This window comes from Lissotriton vulgaris, chromosome 6, assembly GCF_964263255.1.
Source record: "Lissotriton vulgaris chromosome 6, aLisVul1.2, whole genome shotgun sequence".
Classification (NCBI taxonomy): Eukaryota; Metazoa; Chordata; class Amphibia; order Caudata; family Salamandridae; genus Lissotriton; species Lissotriton vulgaris.
This window is the reverse complement of record NC_141694.1, coordinates 1,473,545,952-1,473,565,633: the sequence shown is the minus strand read 5'-3', so window position 1 is coordinate 1,473,565,633 and position 19,682 is coordinate 1,473,545,952.

Below are 19,682 nucleotides of genomic sequence, written 5' to 3'. Positions count from 1 at the left end.
TGGACATATCTTGGATCTGGCTTAGTTACTGTAAACCCTTGTGTCTTATTCAGGAATCTATCTTGACAGTTTTTCGTGTCTGTGGGCCACATTAACCCCTTTTTCCAATCAGGATAAGTTCTGTTCTGTTGTAAAATGTAGTTTACATCTACCTCATTATCAGTAGTTCCATTACTATCAGGTGTGGGTTTAGGTATGGACGTTTTGTTTAAATCTTTTATCTTAGCAAGGCCAAGACAAGATGTCTTGTTTAACAGTTTCATTTAAAAACATTATTTGTTCTGGGATGATGCAGGCTCCGAATAAGGCTTCTAAACCTTGTACCTGCCAGTCTTTTGTGCCCAAGACAGTTTTTGTCTCAAAAGTCAAAACCTAATGTGAACAATTGAGCAAGGCTGCAGAATAAATTTGCTTAGTATTAGTCAACATACCTTTAATTTCTGTCTTATTAACATTTTTAAAGTAAAATGTTTCTGGACTTGTGACATTAAAGCCTGAGAAGTATGGAAATTTTTCATAAAATGTTTTAGAGCTACCCTTCTGTGGCGTTGGACAATGTTCCCATTGATTATAAGTTAAAATATTTCTAGGATTTGCAGATTTGTGTAAATAATGATGACCAAAATTTCGAAAACAATACATTTCTTCATAATTTGATGAACCTTTTAAGTATTCATGTTTTGCAAACTTTGCTGACATTTCTAAGTCTGCCATCATGTTATTAACAGTCCCAAAGTCCCAATCATCAGAAAATGTGCTGGGTGAAACAAAATCACTACATTTTCCATCTATTAGCTTTCCCAAACTTAAAACGAGAATGAGCCATAGTAGGAGAAAAAGTACACCTAACACAATCCAAAACTCAACCCATGGTGAAATGAGATATGTATTTGATAGCTGGTGAAAAAGTTCTGTTACTTGTTTCTGGAAAGTTTTATTTGCTGGCGTTGTTTCGGGCTTACTGGGATCCTCAGAAAACGTATCAAAGTTGATGAAATAGCCAGAGGCAGTTCTGTCAACTGTTGGTATTGCATCCGGATTATTTGAAATCGCTGGAGCTGCTTGTTCCCTTGACATATTGGTATAGTCAGATGCTACATCATTGTAGACAGGAGTGTCTTGACAAGTTGTTATTTGGGTTTCAAGAGGCACAAGTTTCATGGCTTTGTTGCATAGTCCTTCTTTTCTCACTGCGGATTCTTCAAAGGTGATGAGTCTTTCAGTTTGAACCTCTTGGATAATAGCAAGATTTGGTCTTCTGCTAGATCTTTGGAGTCCACTTGGCCTACTACTTATTATCGGCCACATGATGTGGTTTTACCAGGTCAATTGATATGGACCGGTTCTCCTTTCTTCCAGCAAGGGGCGGCAGTAACACTGTTCTTGATCCGTGGATTGCTAATACAGGTACTGGTTTTCTGTACGAAGGCCCAAATTACTTCTTATCTGCAATTTTTTCTCTGACTAGATCCCCAATCTTTGGAATTCAGACAGGTCTTGCTGGGACAGGTGGTTTTTCTTCAGTGGTCGTTTGTTTCTGTAATGTGTTACTTAGACTTCTTCTTGTTTCATTTACGACCTGCAAAACAGCCAAACGGTCTTTGATATCAAAGGGTTTTTGTTCTACCACTGAAGTATGACGATCGAGGTCTTCGACTATCATTCAGTACCAAAAAGGATTTCATATGGAGTGATTCCACCCAGAGAATTTCTTGGCAGATTGTTAAGACTACGCTGGACACTTATTAGATGTTTGACCTACCTGTCACCCGAGCCTAATACCCTAGCTGTTATAGATTGCTTTATGTCCCGGTTTTATCTTTCCACTACAGAATTTCCCTCAGGATGGAATGGACTTGAGTACCGCAATGCAACACCCAGATTGTCCATGGCCTCCTTGTAAGCTCTAGAGCTAAACGCAGGACCCTGGTCAGGATGTAGCGTGCCGATTGCATATGTGCCGATAAAGACTCGCAAATCTTTTATAACAGTTTGGGCGTCAGCCGAGCGCTGAGGCCACATCCAAATGAACCTTGTCCTAATAGTTGTGGGACAGCTTTTGTCCATAGGGACGTCTGAACGTGGATAGTCTAATGCTATCTATCAGTGGTGTCTATACTGGGCTGGCTACACTGTAGTCAGGAATCTGGTGGCGCTCTAAGCTGTGATCTCTGTAGCAGACATCGCAATTAATTCCAAATCCGTAAATGTGGGCGCTCATCCCTGGCCACCAGTACATCTCTTTTAATTCTAGTAGAGATTTTGAGATCCCTTGATGTATCAGAACTTCTCCCATATGTGCTTCTTGAATCAAAGCACCTCTCCGATTCCTGTTTGGAATTACCCAATCCCCCACTCCAGGGATTCGAGCAAAAGGAACAGAGTAGGCATCAATTATGTATGTATATTCGAGTGGATAGTGTAGAGGTAAAGCTGCACCGCTGCCTTTGCTTGTGGCATTGACAGCTAGCATTGTTTCACCGTCTATTTTTGTTTTCGAACGAGTGATTGCAGCTACGGAAGCCGTTTGCCCAGTTGCCTTCGCGGCTTCATCAGTCAATGAATTCCCAGCAACGTGAACGCCATCATGCTGATGACTCAGTGTATGGATCACGTGAGTCTTTTGTAGTTCTTTCTGTAATAGAACTACTTGTCCCCAAAGCAATTTATGCTTGATTGAGCCACCTTTTGCATCTTTGAAACTGTTTTGAACCCATTTCTGCAAGTATTCATTGTAAGACTGGACGCAGTAATACGAATCGCACACTATGAGTGTGGGGAATTCGCAATCAGTATTTTCCAGCGCCATCTTGAAAGCCTGTAGTTCAGCTTGCTGAGCTGTACAGTCTCCGAGAGATTGAGTTTTTGTGACCATAGGTCTGAATTTACCATCGCGCCGGCGACCTTTAACAATCGCGCACGCAGCACTATAAGCTTGTTTACCCCTAATTGCGGGCTGTGCTGATCCGTCTGTATAGATTATACATCCGTACTGTTCTGGAGGCAGAATCTCAGTGGGCAGCGGACATTCTTGTTTGTATTGGAGAAATTCTTCAGTTTTCAAGTATGGGTCAAAAACGTATTCAACGTCTGTTGCAGCAAGAGAATTAACCCATTGTGTCCATCTCGGAAGTAAAGCTGTTGCATTTGGAATGCTCAATTTTTTCACTGCCTCTAAGGCAGGTACACGAGTAACAACCTTTATGCGTTTTCCCTGCGTGAGGGCTCTCTCTTTTGCTACTGCAGTTTGAACCGCTTTCAGATTTTTTTCTGTTGAAGGGAATTTTATTTCAGCTTGTGTGCACAAGTATGATTTGTAAGCTATTGGTACCTTTTCACCTTCGTTAAAGGTTAGGTATGTGAATCCGCATCTTCCTGGAATGTTTTGAATTACAAGGTTGCGTACGTTTTCGCATATCTGTAAATGTGCTGTTGCTAACATGTCTGTTTGCACTGAACGCTAAATTTCTGTGTTTTTGAGTCCAATTAGTTGATTTGAAATCAGGTTTGATTAATTCGTAGAGAGGTTTAACCTTTTCTGCGTAATTTAGAATGTAAGTCCTTCCAAAATTCAGGAATCCTAGAATTGACTGTAAGTTTTTTAGCATTTTTGGAGGTTGGAGCAGTACACATTACTCTAAAAAGTTTACTGCCAGGCTTTTGCCTTCACTTGAAAGTTCGTATCCTAAGAATAGGACGTTGAGTTGGGCAATTCTTGTTTTCTTAAAATTTAATTTGTACCCTTCAGATGCGAAACCAAGTATTATGATGTTCAAGTGCCTGTTCAAATCCTCGTCTGTAAGATAGATGTCATCGACATAAGATAATGCCTCATCATCATACCTTTGTAGTAACTCTGTTACTCTGGCTGAAAATAACCCTGGACTATTCTTGAATCCCTGGGAGAGATGACAGAAGTGCTGTTGTGTCCCCATTATTGAGAAAGCGGTCAAGTACCTGCTTTCAGGTGCAATGTTTGACAGAAGAAACCATTTGAAATATCTAATGTAGTTTTATATATTTTGCGCACAATGTTATTCATCAGTGCTGCACTATGTGCATTTTGAACTGCAAAAGTTTTGCAACAAGAGTTTAAATGTCTGTAATCCACAACTAGAAGATATGTTTTGTCTGGATTGGAGACAGGAAACAAAGGATTGTTCATGGACAAGGTACATGTTTCAATCACCCCTTGGTATTCAAGTTGATCTAGGATCTCTCTGACCTGTTTTTTAGCTTCTTGCTTAACTGGATACTGCCTCTGAGCAGTAGGATAATTTTTTAACTGGATCTTATGGTGAGGAGAGTCCTCATCCCATTCCACATGACTTTTATATAATGCTGGAGCCTGGGCCACAGCCCATTTTCTGGCATAGGTGTATTTTTTATGAATAGGAATATGATTTGAGAAGGCTGGCATAATGATCTCTTCGCCATGTGGGCACTCCCTGACAAATTCAGGTGGCCAGTCTTTTTCAGCCAGAAGAATATCATAACCCTTAGAGAGTTTCTCCCAAAAGAGTGCTCTTATTTTTTTAGTTATGTCCCCCTCTAGCCGGAGTGTTACTTCATATTACTTATGGGGTACGCTAACCCTGGTATAGGCAGTTTCAACTGTAATGTATTCATTCAGGTCCACTGTCTCCAGATGATCCTTCAGGATCCTGCGAGCTACGGTAACTTCTGCTGCGCTGTCCAGCATTGTCTGGGCCCACTCCCCGTTCTTGATTTGTGTCCTCAAGATCCTCGGCATGTCTGATTTTTAATCTTGCTACCTTCTTTTTGGTGAATTGAGTTTTCTTATTTATTGGAACGTGTTGATCGTCTTCGGACTTCACGCGTTCTTCCTTGTGTTCTGATCGTCCTCTTCTTTCGGATTTCTGCGAGGAAGTCTGAAAGGTACGAGAGGAACGTGTTTCAGTATCTTGATATCTATCAGATATTCTCAAATTATCCCTATTTCTCAGGTTATATCTCTTTTCAGAGTGCTCCTTTTGAGGAGACCTACCTCTGGATTGGGAACGCTTTTCTTTAGGAAGTGTCTGTCTAGTATTTTCCCATTTCTTTTTAGGAGTAGTAAGTGTGTTTTTGATAAAAAACTTTCTCAGGATTTTCTGTTAGTTCGGGTTTTACTGGTTTCCCTCCCAAACTATCTCTACCTAATTCTTCATAGGATTTTTCTATTATTCTGGCCAGTTCATATGGTTGCTCAGTTACATCAAGTTCTTTTAGTTTTTGGCGGATTGCCACTGATGCTGCTTCACATTTAATATTAGCTAATATTATAGCTGAGACCTGCTTGAAATCCTTCAGTAATTTCATACCAAGATTTAAAGCAGGCTCTGCCCCGTATTCATTTTGAATCTGTTTCAGACGTCTGGTATCACCGCCATGGACGGAACACCATGTGTTTTTGTGTAGATTACAGCAAAGACTGTACCCCAAGTGTCACAGTCCTCCAGATGTGGTGCGATCCCCATTGGTAAACAGATTGTTAGAATCCTGTGTTTCTCATGAGGTGTACTATCGGGAAATACTGCCTCGATCTGAGTAATTTTTTGAGCAAACCAGAATGGAATTTGTTCCCTTTTTGTCGGTAGTTTACCAATGACTGATTGTATAGTCTGTGGTGTAATCTTGTTTGTGTTCCCCTCATGAGGGGTGTGCTGTGGAACCCTTATAGCAGGTTGGACTGTTAGAGTCTGCATGACATATTGTACCAATTGTCTATGTATTTGAATTAATTGTTTTAGATGAGCTAACAATTCTGGACTTATCATTTGTTCAATGGCAGGATGTGGTGTATAGCTGGCTAGTACTGGCCATGTTGCTCCTGGTCTACCTAATGGACAGAGCCTGGTAATGTGATTTTGATGTTGTAGGGGGCCTTTAAACCAGAGCTGATGGTATGTTAATGGAATTTCAATGTCCTCGAAAGGAGCGTATTCCACTGGAGGTTCCTATATCTTGTAGAAGTGGAACAAATGTGTTGTTGGATTTGCTTCTGGGAAGATAATCCATGAATAGAATACCTCTGTCTGCCGATGTTCATGTGCCTCTATGACAAATATAACTCTACCACCTCTTGGTGATAGGCCATTTTCTATAAGCTTTAAAGCTATTGTTTTCCTTAACTTTTCCTGGATTAATATAGCATCCGGGCCATTTTGTTGGAGACCTGTAACGTCTAAACCCGGTCGGGTATTATTGAATGCGGGTCCACCGTTCTCATCGTCGGTATCCGACATTTTGTTGAAAGTCTTGCAGAGCACGTTTCAAGGAAACAAAGATAAGGTGCACAATATTTTGGAACACTGTATCCTTCAACATAGAACAAAACCAAAAACGAATACATAGGTCCTATTATGTTCTACTATTTAGTTATGGCGGATATTTTATCCTTTAACCCACTCCAGACGTCTATTGGAGAATTTTACGGGAAAAGGGGGTCTCTGTAAAAAGCACAACTGAGTTACTCTAGTATCTAGCGTTAAATTAATGCCTTACCAAACGTTGGGCACCATGTAGTGTAGTTCCTATATTCCCAGTAGGCTCTGCGCATTGGAATAATTTATCCTATAGATGTGACGTAGGACTGTGTCTACTAGGTCTTTATCGAATATATTAAACTTAATTGTGAGTGCCAGCTAGCTCAGAGGTCACTAGAAACTTTCTCGAATGTACAAGAAGGGATTCGTTTCTGACAACCGCATAAACATGACAACTTTGTTTCCCCAAGATAAAACTGATCTTCAGAGTCGTGTAAACAATAGATAGATATTTTACTCAGTCAATAGTGCATGCTTCGTTTCACCAGAGGTGCAGAGAAATAGAGAGACAAGCGTTTTCAATAAAAGTATTTATTGAATAGTCTTCTTTGTCATGCAGAAGAAATTAACTGCTACAATTGTAATACTGGCTGCAAAGTATAGTGCGTACAGCAAGAAGAGTATTATAAAATAATACTGTAAAAGCATGGTATGGTTGGGGCGGAGCTTGCTGGCGTCCATGCAAGACGTGTGAGAGCTGAGCTCCTCGCCTGAGCCCCTTTAATATTCGTCAAATTGATCCTTTTTGGCGCCTCACTGTCCTCAGCGAGGGCGGAATTTGCTTCTACGACCCCTAGAGCTGCTGGGGGCACCTTTCCTGATCGAAATCGGTGGTGGCATTGATCAACGGACCAGCGGAGTTTGGAGTTGCGGACCAGGCCGCGATCCGCGGACTATCCTTGGGGGCTGCCCGCCCTACGTAACACTACGTGCGGCGTGAGGTTGCTGTGTGGCCCCGTTCTGCCGGACTGCTTTCTACCCTGTGCTGATTTTGGACCGGTCCTCACCAGTGCTGGCTCACTGTTGCCCCTCTGCCTCATGTGTGTTTGCTGCAACTCCTTTGTGGTGGCCTGGGGCTCCCCGGAGTAGCCTACGGACCGGACCGCAGGAAGTTGCGCCCTGCGGCTGCCGGTTAGCGGGCTCCGCCGCTACTCTGATCGGCCTGAGGACTGGAAAGACACTGGTATTGGGCCGTGTGCTTTGGTGTGTACTGCGCTTCTCGACACTCAGCGGTGTGACCTGCACCGTGGCGTGAGACTGGAGTTTGGATTTCTCCCCCTGGACTAGTCTGTGCCACGTGGCCCGCGGCCGCCATCTTTGACCTCCACTCCTTGCTGCGCACCGGACTGCTTCACGGAGTTCGCTCCCCCCGGCTCTCCCCCTACATCGAGCCGCCTCTTGCTCCTCGCTTGGCACATATTCTGTGACCTCTGCCATGGGGAAAGGAGACAGAAATCAGCCGAAGCTCACGTTTGAGCAACGGAAGCCGAAGGGCGCGGAGAGTGCTCCTCCGGAAACATCATCGCAGGCGGCGGAAGGCTCGCTCTGTGCGGACATTCGTGAAATGCTCGGCGCCATGGAGAAAGGCCTGCAGGAAAGTATGTCAGCGATCGGCTCGAAAATTGACGCCTTATCATTCCGTATGGACCGGATGTCCGAGAGGGTGGACAAACATGCGGAACGTTTGGATATGGCGGAGCGTAGGCTGACGGAGGCGGAGGAGGCCCAAACGGAGTGGGATAAGGACCGTAAGCAATTCGGCCGCCTCCTCCAGGTCATACAGGACAAAACGGAGGATCTGGAAGCGCTTTCACGGCGCTCCAACGTCCGCATCACGGGGGTTGCGGAATCCACCAACACTGGAAAGATGGAACTGTTTGTCGAGAAATTGCTTCACAAGCTCCTGGGGGAAGACGTCTTCTCCCCCATGTTTATTGTTGAGAGGGCCCATCGCACTCTCGGTCCCAAACCGCAGCCTGGCCTCCCACCGAGACCAATCATTGCAAAACTTTTGAACTACAGGGACCGCGACCTGGCCCTCCGTCTGGCAAGGGAGAAGGGGGAATTGCAGTTTGAAGGAATGAACATCTCCCTCTATCCTGACTTCACAGCTAGGGTGCAGGAGGAGCGGAAGCGATTCGCCCCCTACAAGAAACAGATGAGAGACATGGGGCTCGACTACGCCATGTTATACCCGGCGAGACTCCGGATAAATAAACAAGGACATTCGCATTTTTTCACCGACACGGCTGATCTGAAAAAATCGCTTAAGGAATGGGCCAAAGAACAGCGCAACAGCCCGAGGGATCAGCGTACGGAGGATGAGGACACTGTCTTTGGAGGGTCAGGGCTGAACTGTCTCATGCTGCATAGCTTGACTCGGCTACTTCACTGCGACTGTATGTATTGCATTCCAGTTCTCTATGTGTCTCTCCTTTGCCTTCATAACATTTTGGTTTGTGACCCTTAAAATAGCCTGGTTCGTGGTGGTGCCACGAAATGGGGCTCGAACTTTTGCTGCTCTTCTTCTGTTATCGGGGGGGTGCTCCCGGTGATACGTTGGAACTGATTATTCGCCACTCTGCTTGTTCTGCTGCTGGGGCTTAGGTGGGGTGCCGAACGCAATGGGGGTGGGGCTGAGAGCAACAACTGTATCTGGCCCTTGTTGGAGAGTATTGTAGTCTGGCCAGAACCTCTGCCCCTGCGCTTTCGGCTTTCTGACCCTCTAGGGGGTCCTGGGTTTATAGTGGGGTGTTTCGGGTGGGTTCAGGGTGGGTAGTGCTATGCTCTGTCTGACCGGGTTGGGGTTGGTCGGCTGTGGGTGGGCGGTTGTTGGCTGTGCTCGTGTATTGTTGCTGCCATGCTGTTTGGGGTTCGGGGTTTGTCGGGTGGGGGGTTTGTTTTTGCCGACTACTGCAATGTGTCTGCCACACTATCTGCTCTGCGACATTTTACTTTCTAATCTGCCATGTCGACTGCTGAATCACTGAGTTCGGAGAGCTCCCTGGGCTCTCTGCGATTGCTGTCCTGGAACGTAAGGGGGCTTAACGATTTCCGCAGACTCAGGAAGGTCTTAGCCTATTTGCAATGCCATCACATTGACCTTGCTTTACTGCAGGAAACACATTTGCCGCTTTCCAGCCCTATGTTGCAGGTGAGGGGCCTTGGCCCTACTTGTGTCGCTGCGGGGTTCACAACGCATGCTAGGGGGGTGCTCATATGGGCTAATCCCAAATCCCGACTGTCGCTGACCCGGGTGGCGGTGGACCCGGAAGGGAGGTTTGTGGTTGCACGTTGTGTTGGAAAAGATCATGATCTCTTGCTGGTGAATGTGTATGGCCCCAACTACGACTCCCCGGAGTTCTATTCTTCGCTTGCTGACAGCTGCAGGCAGTTTGTGGGCTCTAGAATGCTGTGGGGGGGGGATTTTAACTTGGTGCTGAACCCTGACCTTGACAGATCTGCGGGCCCCCCTAGGTCCCCTGCAGCTTCCGCGTCCCTCCTTTTGTCGGAATGTGTGAAACTTGATTTACTTGATGTGTGGCGGCATAGGCACTCGGGGCGGGGTGGGTTCACTCACTACTCGGCCTATCACAACATTCATACACGCATAGATTATTGGTTTGTTTCCCGCCCTTTGCTAGATATGGTTAAGGGTTGCACGGTTCTCCCGCGCACGCTGTCTGATCACTCGCCCTTGCTCTTGTTGCTGGTGGCTCCTCCCAGGAGGATTCCCCCCTTCACGTGGAGGTTCCCCCCGTGCTCCCTCTTAGATGAGGTTTTCAGAGGGGAACTCGCCGAAGACATAGAGGCCTATTTCGCAACCAATGTGGGCTCAGTGGACAGCGTTCAAGTTCTCTGGGACGCATTTAAGGTTTACATCAGAGGGATGACTATGGCGAAGCATTCTGGGGTGCTCAAAGCTATCAGGCGACGCCTGCAGTTGCTCGAGACGCAGCTCGCTGGCCTGGATAGTCAGGCGGTGGACTCGGGGGACGCAGCTGATACGGTCACGCTTAAGTCCTTGCTAGATGGATTTCAGGAGGAAGCGGACAGGGAAATTAAACATATGGGCAAATACGCGACGGCGCGTGCGTATGGGGAACGGGAGCGGCCTGGTGCACTCCTAGCTAAACTTATGCGCAACAGTAGGCCCCCGTTGGTTATCGAGGAGTTGGTGACAGCTGCTGGGGCGGTGGTTACGGAGGAGCAAGATATCTTGGCGGAATTTCATGCCTACTACACCGCCCTCTACTCCTCGAGGGACGCACACCTCGAGGATGAAATCGACGACTATTTGAGCTACATTCAAATGCCCTTCCTGGTCGACTGGCAGAGGGAGTTTCTTATGGCCCCCATTCAAAAAGAGGAGATAACGGAAGCGCTGGAGGGCATGAAATCTGGTAGCGCTCCTGGTACGGATAGTCTCACGGTATCCTTCTACAAGGCCTTTCAGGAGCAACTGGTCCCGTACTTGATGCTCTTGTTCGATGACATTTGCCAGCAGGGCAGCATGTCGAAGTCCATGAGAGAGGCGTTGCTTATTACCATCCCGAAACCTGGCAAACCCCTTAATCAGTGTGGCTCCTACCGACCTCTATCGCTGATAAATGTAGACGCGAAACTGTATGCTAAGGTTCTTGCGACTCATTTGGCGTTGCTGGTCCCGGACCTAGTTGCCCCGGAGCAGGCTGGGTTTGTTCCCTCACGCAATCTCACTTATAATATCCGCACGGTCCTAGGCACGATACAGCATGTCAAACACGAAAACAAAGCTGTGGCCATCTTCTTGGATATGGAGAAGGCCTTTGATTCTGTTGAGTGGTCGTTCATGCTGAGGGTCCTTCGTAAGTTCGGCCTAGGGGAGCCGTTTCTGCAAATGTTGGGAGCCCTATACTACAAACCTACTCCGAGGCTAAAGATAGGTAACCTGGTCACTGCTCCCATCGCGATTGGGAGGGGCACGCGACAGGGTTGCCCCCTCTCTCCGTTGCTGTATGCCATGGTAGCGGAACCTCTCGCCTGCGCTATACGAGAGTATCATCGGTTTGAAGGGATAAACTTTCCGACGTACCAGATCGGTATCTCCACATATGCGGATGACACTCTGCTATATGTCCGGGACCCGGAGACTAACCTCTCTGCGGTGCTGCGGGAGGTGGTGAGGTTCGGGGCTCTTTCGGGCCTCCGGGTCAACTGGACTAAGTCAGTAGCATTGCCCCTGACGCCGGTGACGCTCCCTTTCGACTCGGAGTACCCCTTGCAATGGACCGCGGACTCTATCCGCTACTTAGGGATACGCATTCATACGGACCCGGAGGTCCTGATACGCGAGAATTATGGAGTGGCCTACTCCAAACTGGTGGATGATGTTGAAGTGTGGTCCAGGCTCCCACTTTCACTCATGGGCAGGATTGCGCTCATGAAGATGGTGGTGCTCCCCAGGTTTCTTTTCCTATTCGTGAATATACCAGTAGTCCTTTCCAAAGCCTTTTTCCGGCAACTTACCCAGACACTTGTCCGCCTGGCGTGGGGGGGCAAACAGCCGCGGGTGCAGTGGCAAACGCTCACCCTTCCGTACGAACAGGGAGGCCTTGGGGCTCCAGATCTGGAGCGATACTATAGGCTTGCTCAGGGTGCACACCTACATACGTGGATTCATGGGGATCCAGGTATCCCTCATGTGAAACTGGAGCGACTCTTTGCAGACCCCGTCCCGCTTCCGGCGACAGTATGTTATCCACCTGATAGAAGGGTCGGCAATCTGGACTCTATAGCTGCCACGAATCATGCTTGGCATGCACTGATTGACACCCGTGAGTGCACGCTGCTGTATTCACCTTTGCTCCGTGTGGAATGGGCGGCCTGGTTGGCTCCACTGACGGAGAAGGGCGTCCTGAAGGCGCTACGTGACCTAGGCATTGTTACCATGGGAGATCTCTTCTCAGAGGGCACTCTGAAAACGCTGCAGCAGGTCCTTCAACCCTGTCCCGGGGCAACGCTGCTTCATAGTTTCCAATATCACAGGGTTCGTAGAGCGGCCCTCGCCGTTTTAGGCCCGGACCTAGCTGAACCGCCGGAAGTGCCGGAACTCACCTATGTCATCAAGACCCCCTCAGCTCGCAAACTGATCACAGCTCTTAGGTCTCTGGGTGATAGACAACGGCAATATCCCCCCTCCAAGGCCCGTTTGGCCTGGCAGGCTGACCTCCAATCTCCCATCTCTGACGACATGTGGCGTTATTGTGCGACTAATACTAGGAAAATCTCGCTCAACGGTAGGCACCGCCTGGTGCATTTTAAATTCCTACAGCGTGTTTACTACACACCCGAGAGGTTGCATAGGTATGGCCTTAGAGAATCAGCGGAGTGTGAGCGATGCCACTTTCACACAGCAGACTTCCTCCATATGGCCTGGACTTGTCCTGCCATACATAAGTACTGGGTAGAGGTCTTTGCGGCCCTCAGCGCTATCCTTGGTGAGGGGATCTTGCCTAACCTGGCGCTCGCCTTACTTGGTTTTTCAAAACCTCTTCCTGTAGCTATGCGGCGACTTGCGGACATGGCATTACTGACGGCAAAGCGGCTGATAGCAAGGTGCTGGATGCGGGGGCCAGTCCCCACTAAACAACGATGGGAAACAGACTTGCTTTACTGTTGCACGCAATCGGAAGTGTTTAGTGAACTCCTGCCTCCAAAGAGTAGACCCAAAAACTTTTGGGGCTTGTTTCGGGCGTTTCAAAGTGCGAAAGAGGATGGTGAGTCGGATCCAGAGAGTGTGGAGCTGGATGTGCTGCAGGAGGAGGGGGCTGCGTCAGCTGTGGATGAGGAGTGTGTCAGTTGAAGGCCTTAACGTGGTGACAGTGTGGTGATTCACGCCTGACTTTTGAGGTGTTTTGTGTTGGGGGTTGCTTGTGATGGCTGTTCTGGTTTGTGGCGACTGCGGTCCCCTTCCCAGAGCGTTATCCCTCCCTAGTGGGCATTTGCTGATCTCCCTTAGCCTGCTGAGGGGTTCATGGTTGTGGTGCAGAGTGGGAGGTGGGTGGTGGACACGGGTTTAGGTAGTCTGGCTAGTTCTTCTTTCGGGGTGGGTGGGTTTGTTATCGTCTGGGGGGTCTCCTCCCCTTTATACACCTTTCCCTGGGTCCCCGTTGGTGATGCAATCGACTCTGGGTTTATACGCAGTTCTTCCCGGGTGGCTATTTCGATCCTGCCAATCTGGCACGCCATGCTGCACCTGGGTCTGATTTTGTTGGCGTTGCGGGGTGTGCATCCTGCTTATATGTTATGATCATCCAATGGTAGCTACTAGGAACTATTGCCTCTGCACACTTGTTCCACACCTGCAGTTTCGCCGCCAGGCCCTCGGGCTGTTGGTCTTTTACGGCTGTGTAACTTACCTTTACCCGGGGATTGGAGGGTGATTTTTTGATGCCGCCGGCCTCCGGGTTGTAGGCGATGTCGGCTGTGTATGTGACTTGAGGGTGCAATAAAGTAAAAATTTAATAAAAAATAAAAAAAGCATGGTATGGTTTCTAAGCCATAAAATACATACATGAATAAATAAAGACTAAAAGTACTCAACTGGTGCTTCTAAAATACGCCTACCCCGATGTACCTAACCTAAGTCTAGTACGAGGGAAGAAGTAAGTGTGGTGTAGCCAGAGTTTAGAATTCTTTTGCCAAGAATCTATCCAAGATTTCTCTATAGGTCTAATCAGCTCCGTACCTTGGTTTAGAATGAAGGAGGTCTGGTATCTCTCTGTCTCGGGACTCGATTTCCCAACACCCCGCAAGGGGAGCTTGGAAATACTGGAGCTGGATTTCTCGCAAGAGAAAAGACAACGTCTCTCTCAGTGCGTCTGCTGGAGGGTAAGCTTCCTTCGGCACTTGCTGCAGCAGGATGCGTCGGGCAAGTAGATAGTCGAACTGCTCCAAACCACTGTGTGTTTGCTAGGGCAAGTGTGGACATATTTATACCTTAAAGGTGCCGAGTTTGACGTAAGGTTGGATATAATAACGTCATCTAAGAGTCTCAGTTCTTTGAAAACTCCATGAGTTCTTGGACAAATCAATATTCAAGCAAGGGGAAGTCCCTGACTGCTGAAACCGAGTTTTCCAAGAAATAGTTGTGGATTTTCAGAACTAGTGGAAGTAGCCATGCCGTAATCAGACTGCATGTGCTATGTCTAAAAATGGTTATGATTTCTATGCCTATATAAGGATATAGTGATTTATACCTATATAAGGGCATGAATCGGGAAAATTTCACTAGAGTCCTAAAATGCTATACAACAGTATCACCTACAGGCAGTTCATGTGGGCTGCCCAGTAACCAAGCAAAAAAGCTTAGGATCTTAGGTCTAAGGAGTTCATACCTAAAGAGTATAGAGTATCTCTTCCTTGAAATTCCAAAAATGAAGATATACAGAACGACAAAAGAGTCTTTCTTGGCAATGCCCCTAACTTTGGAGCTCCATTTCTCCAGAAATATGGACATTACTAACTATGTTTAATTAAAATGAAAGGTGAAGTCCTCAATGCTCAATTGTCATCTTCTTTCTCTTTGATATCCTTAGTATTCTTTTCCGAAGTGGTGGGCAGCTCGTCTAATGGCATTTATAATAGGTGTGGGCGGAAAATCCGTTCCGCTCGCGGATTTTGCGGATTTTCGGGAAATCCGCAATCCGCGAGATTTGCGAATTTCGCGCAAAATCCGCAAATCCGCGAGCAGCGGATTTTGCTCGCACTGCTCGCACTGTTCGCGTGAGTTCGCGCCCCGCGAATAAGTGCAAAATTGCAGAAATACGATTTTAGCAAAACTGAAAGTAACTACTTACCAGGTTCAAAAGTTCAGGCACATCATTAGTAGCCATTTCCTGTAGTGCTTCCTGAGGGGCCCCTCCAGAGTTCAGTTGCCAGTTGAAACTATTATGTGACCCTGCTCTGAACCTCAGAATAGTTACACATATGCCACAAAGGTCCTGAATTACAGCTAAGGGAGACAAGCAGGAGCCAGGCTGGAAGTTAAAATCCATTAATCAGCCCCTAATTCATTATTGTCAGTTGGGGCAGGGCAGGTGTTGTAACTAATTTTGCAACAATGAAAGCACTTAGCAAGTGCAAAAGATCACTAATCAGGGCGCACTAAGGAAGCAGGTGCCAGCTAAAAAAATATTCTGTGACACATTAATCAGCCCCAAATTAATTCAGGTCACTTGAGGCAGGGAAGGTGTGCTTTGCTTTGCCGAAAATAATGTACACTGGACAACCAGAGGGTGTGATGATGAAACAGAGGGTGGCATGGGTGGGCCAGAGGGTGGCATGAGTAGTCAGAGAGTGGCAGTGGTGACAGAGAGTGGCAGTGATGAAGAAGAGTGTCCCAAACAGGCTGGACACGTAGAAACAACAAGTTCGCAAAACTTGCGACCCGACAGGTAAGTTCGCAACTTGCGAAATTGTAAAAACCCTCGCGAACTGGCAGAAACACGGGCGAACACAAAAAAAAAAAAAAATCCGCAAATTCGCGGGAATTCGCGGATTTTGCGGATTGCGAATCCGCAAATCCGCAAAATTCGCGAACGCGAGATCCGCAAAATTCGCTCATGCTTAATTTATAATCAGATGATGTGTGAACACGGCTAAGACAAGGGCCCTCCCAGCCTACTAGTCGCTAACCTGCTAAAGAGCGAAGACTCCATTACTCAAGTACTGGTTATGGTTTCTGTGATTGTTCTTTTACATTTGACTCTCACTCTTTATCAACTCTTCTCATGAAGCCGTATTAATTTGGTCTTACTGCAATCACCTTTAGCTACACCTATTTTGAATGCATATGATGGTTACTTCCAAATGTATTTGTAAATCACTTCAACACTCCAGTAATATGGTCACACTATAGAAAAGCATTGATAAATAAATAAACAAAATTTAATTCTTGATAAAAAATCTTGAGAAATAAACTACTTTAGAAATATAGACAATAAAAGAAACTCTTGGATGTTATGCACTCAGGTTTCAGGTCAGGCAGCACTAATGAATTAGCAATTGTAAAACAGTCAGTGATGCTTTGCAAATTCTAGAGGTTGAAGTTTTCTATCTAATCATCCTTCTTGACATAGCGCTTTTTTCCCTTTTAAGCCACATTGCACAGCAGCCCATGCTGCTGTGTAATATGTCTTAAAGCAGCATGGAGACTGGTTGTCCTTGTAAGCAACACAAGGGCTCGGAAACATGCATGGACAACAGAAAGAGACAGAAGGGACAGCAAGAGGAGAGTAGGGGTGAGGGGTGAGGGAAACAGCAGGGACAAGAACATGAGGTGGAGGCAGCAGAAGGGATAGCTGGAGGGGGGCAGGGGGTGGGTGAAGCATAAGAGACAGCAGGAGGAGGGCCGGGAAACAAAACTGACAGTGGGAGGAGGGCAAGGGTGAGGGAGAGGGAGTGCAGGCACATGTCCTTTATAACAGTGCTTGTGTAAAAGTAAAAAAAAAAAGAGTACCTGCTGGAGCCTGCAGCCAGTGGATGGGCACTGGCCGCACACAGGAAGCTGTACTTGGTCCATGCTCCACAGCAGGGACACACATAGGGCAGCCCAAAGAGGAAGCCAAGGTGAGGAGAAACTGTGACCAACTAGAAGCAAAGAAAACAAGAGTGAGGTCGGAGCCAACCAGTGGTAAGTAATGGTAAATAATGGGTGTGGTTTAAGTCTGTTTTAAGATATTTATTTTTGTTTGCAAGAGATTTCGATGGGCAGGCAAAACCTAAAAACAGAACAGAAGAAAGAAAAGCAGTATTTTGTTTTTCTTTAAACCGCTGCTTGATTTAAATTGTGCTCTATGATCTTACCTGCCTTTCCCCTGGGTTGCTGGCAGCAGGCATTGTGATGTCAAGACACAACTGTAGTAAGTTGTTAAAGTTGATTATTGACATAATTTATTTATAATAGGGGATACTGTGCATCAAAAGTCGCCTATTATAGAGAAACTAGAAACAGATCTTTATACAGGGATTGTAGAATCCAATGTATTATAAAAAAATAAAATTTCTTGAGTGCAAAGGCTCAATGCAAAACAAGAGAAGTGGCCTTTGATTACTTCGGACACAAGCATCTAATAACGCAAGGACAAGAAGGTGAAAACGAATAAGAGAAGTGGCATACAATACAAAGACAACAGACACTAGTTTCCCAGCAGCAGATACAAAGAAATGTGCATTGAAAGCTATTTAGAGAGTTAAATGCTCCCCTTTGGAAAGTCCAGTGATCTACCATTCACAGACTTCAACACTGGCAAGAATAAATCAACTGTTCATCCTGTCAAAGTTGATAAATTGAACTCCTTTAGATTAAGGGAGAGTGGCAAATGCTGCCTGCATCACGTATTAGACTGACAGGCAGACTAAAGAGCCACACCTAGAACCATAGACATATGTGTCTTAAAACATTTGAACACAAGAAAAGTTGAGGAACAAATTGTACTACTCCCCTTGCGGCAAATCTGGCTGGCGCAAATTAAAATACCAGCTGGACTTATTCAGTCATTCATCTTCTCAGAGTCAGTGAATGGAATATCAATAAAGAGAAGGAGAAGTTGAAAAAGAAGCTGGAATCCCTAGGGAAACAGGCAACAAGCAAAAGTCACAAAGAAAGCACCTAAAAGTCTAAGTAATAATAGCGTACATACTGTCCTAGCTCAAGAGAATACACTTGTCAACCACTTATGAGTGTTGTAAAACAGTGAAACAGCATGAAACAAAGAGCACTGTTAAAGGAGAGGCACCAATAGAAACTTTCATATAGGATACACTGCAGCCAACAATTCAAGCAGCAAAGTGTCTTCACATTACTCCATCATGCCGAAAGAGAGACAGCTCAAAACTCAACGCCCTCCCTAGAAGTGCTACACGGTCATAGAGGCTGATACTATAAATATGGAACCAATATGGAAAAGGTAGTTGGAATCACTGAAGGACTTTCTGGAAGCAACAGGATAATCGCAAGATGAAGAAACGCTGCAGCTTCTGATTGATCTAATGAGGCCTGATGACCTGGACCTAATTGTAACATTTTCTGCAAGAAAGATTGAGAGGTACAAAAGAAACTGAAAGAAGCACCGTCAATACATTTCAAACCTAAGAAATGTGGACCAAGAACGACATATTTTCAACTTTGCATGCCAGTAGTTGGATAAAAGTTTAGCAGCTTTTGTTGGAAGGTTGGAGTACGTGGTACAATATTGAATCTTCAATATGAATGAGGATTCAGCTTGAATGGGTTCATTGAGGTATGATTATCAACAGTAACACAATGCCAGCTCCTCAAAAAGCCATTGTTATGTGTATATGTATTTGTAAATCACACTCTCATCTGTGAGGGTATCCATGCAAAGACCAGCATGTATATCTAGCCCTGCCTATAGTAGGTTGATTAATAGTAAAAACAGGTCTTCAGCATCTTGCAGAATTCAAGAAGAAAGGAGAAGGCTCTGATGTGGAGGAGGAGGCCCTTCCATGCTTTAGGAGCGAGGTAAGAGAACACTCATCCTCCTGATCTGGGTCTGTGTATACGTCGGATGTGTGAGAATGGGAGTCCTGCGGAGCAGAGGTGTCTGGATGGTTGGTGGAAAGAATTGTGACTGTTCAGGTAGGTGGGGCCAAGTTGTGTAGTGCCTTGATGTGTGTGAGGAGTTTCAAATTAGTGCATTTGCTTATTGGAAGCCAGTGGAGCTCCCTGAGGTGTTGTGTGATGTGAGTTCTGTGTGGGAGGTTGAGGATGAGTCCGGCAGCCAAGTTCTGTATGGTTTGTAGTGAGTCGCTTGGTGATTCCGGCGTAGAGGGTGTTCCTGTAGTACTAGGGGATTAGGGCATGAGCTATTTGAAGATCTCCATTAGCATCTTCAGGTTGTGAAAGCAGGGTGCAGTGACGGCGTTGACTTGTGCAGCCATGCCAAGTTTGCAGTCAAAGATTATTCTGAGGTTCCTGGCAAGGGTGATGGGTGTGGGTCTGAGTTTGGCTGACCGGCCAACCAACAGATGGAGTCCCTTGGCGAAGTGTTTTTGACAGTGATTACTTCTTCTGTCTTGTTGGTGTTGAGCTTGAAACAACTGGCTTTAATCCAGTTAGTGACTACGGGCGGTGAACTTATTTTTAGTATTGGAGATATTTTAAAGAGGGAGAGTTTGAGTTGAGTGTCATTGGCGCACAAGAGGATCTGGATGTTGTGTGCGTGGATGTCGTTTGCCAGAGGGATCATGTATATGCTGAAGAAAGTGGGTCTGAGCAAAGAATCTTGAGACACTCTACATATGAGTTTTACGGCTTCTGAGGAGTAGGTTGCCAGGCTGACAGCTTGT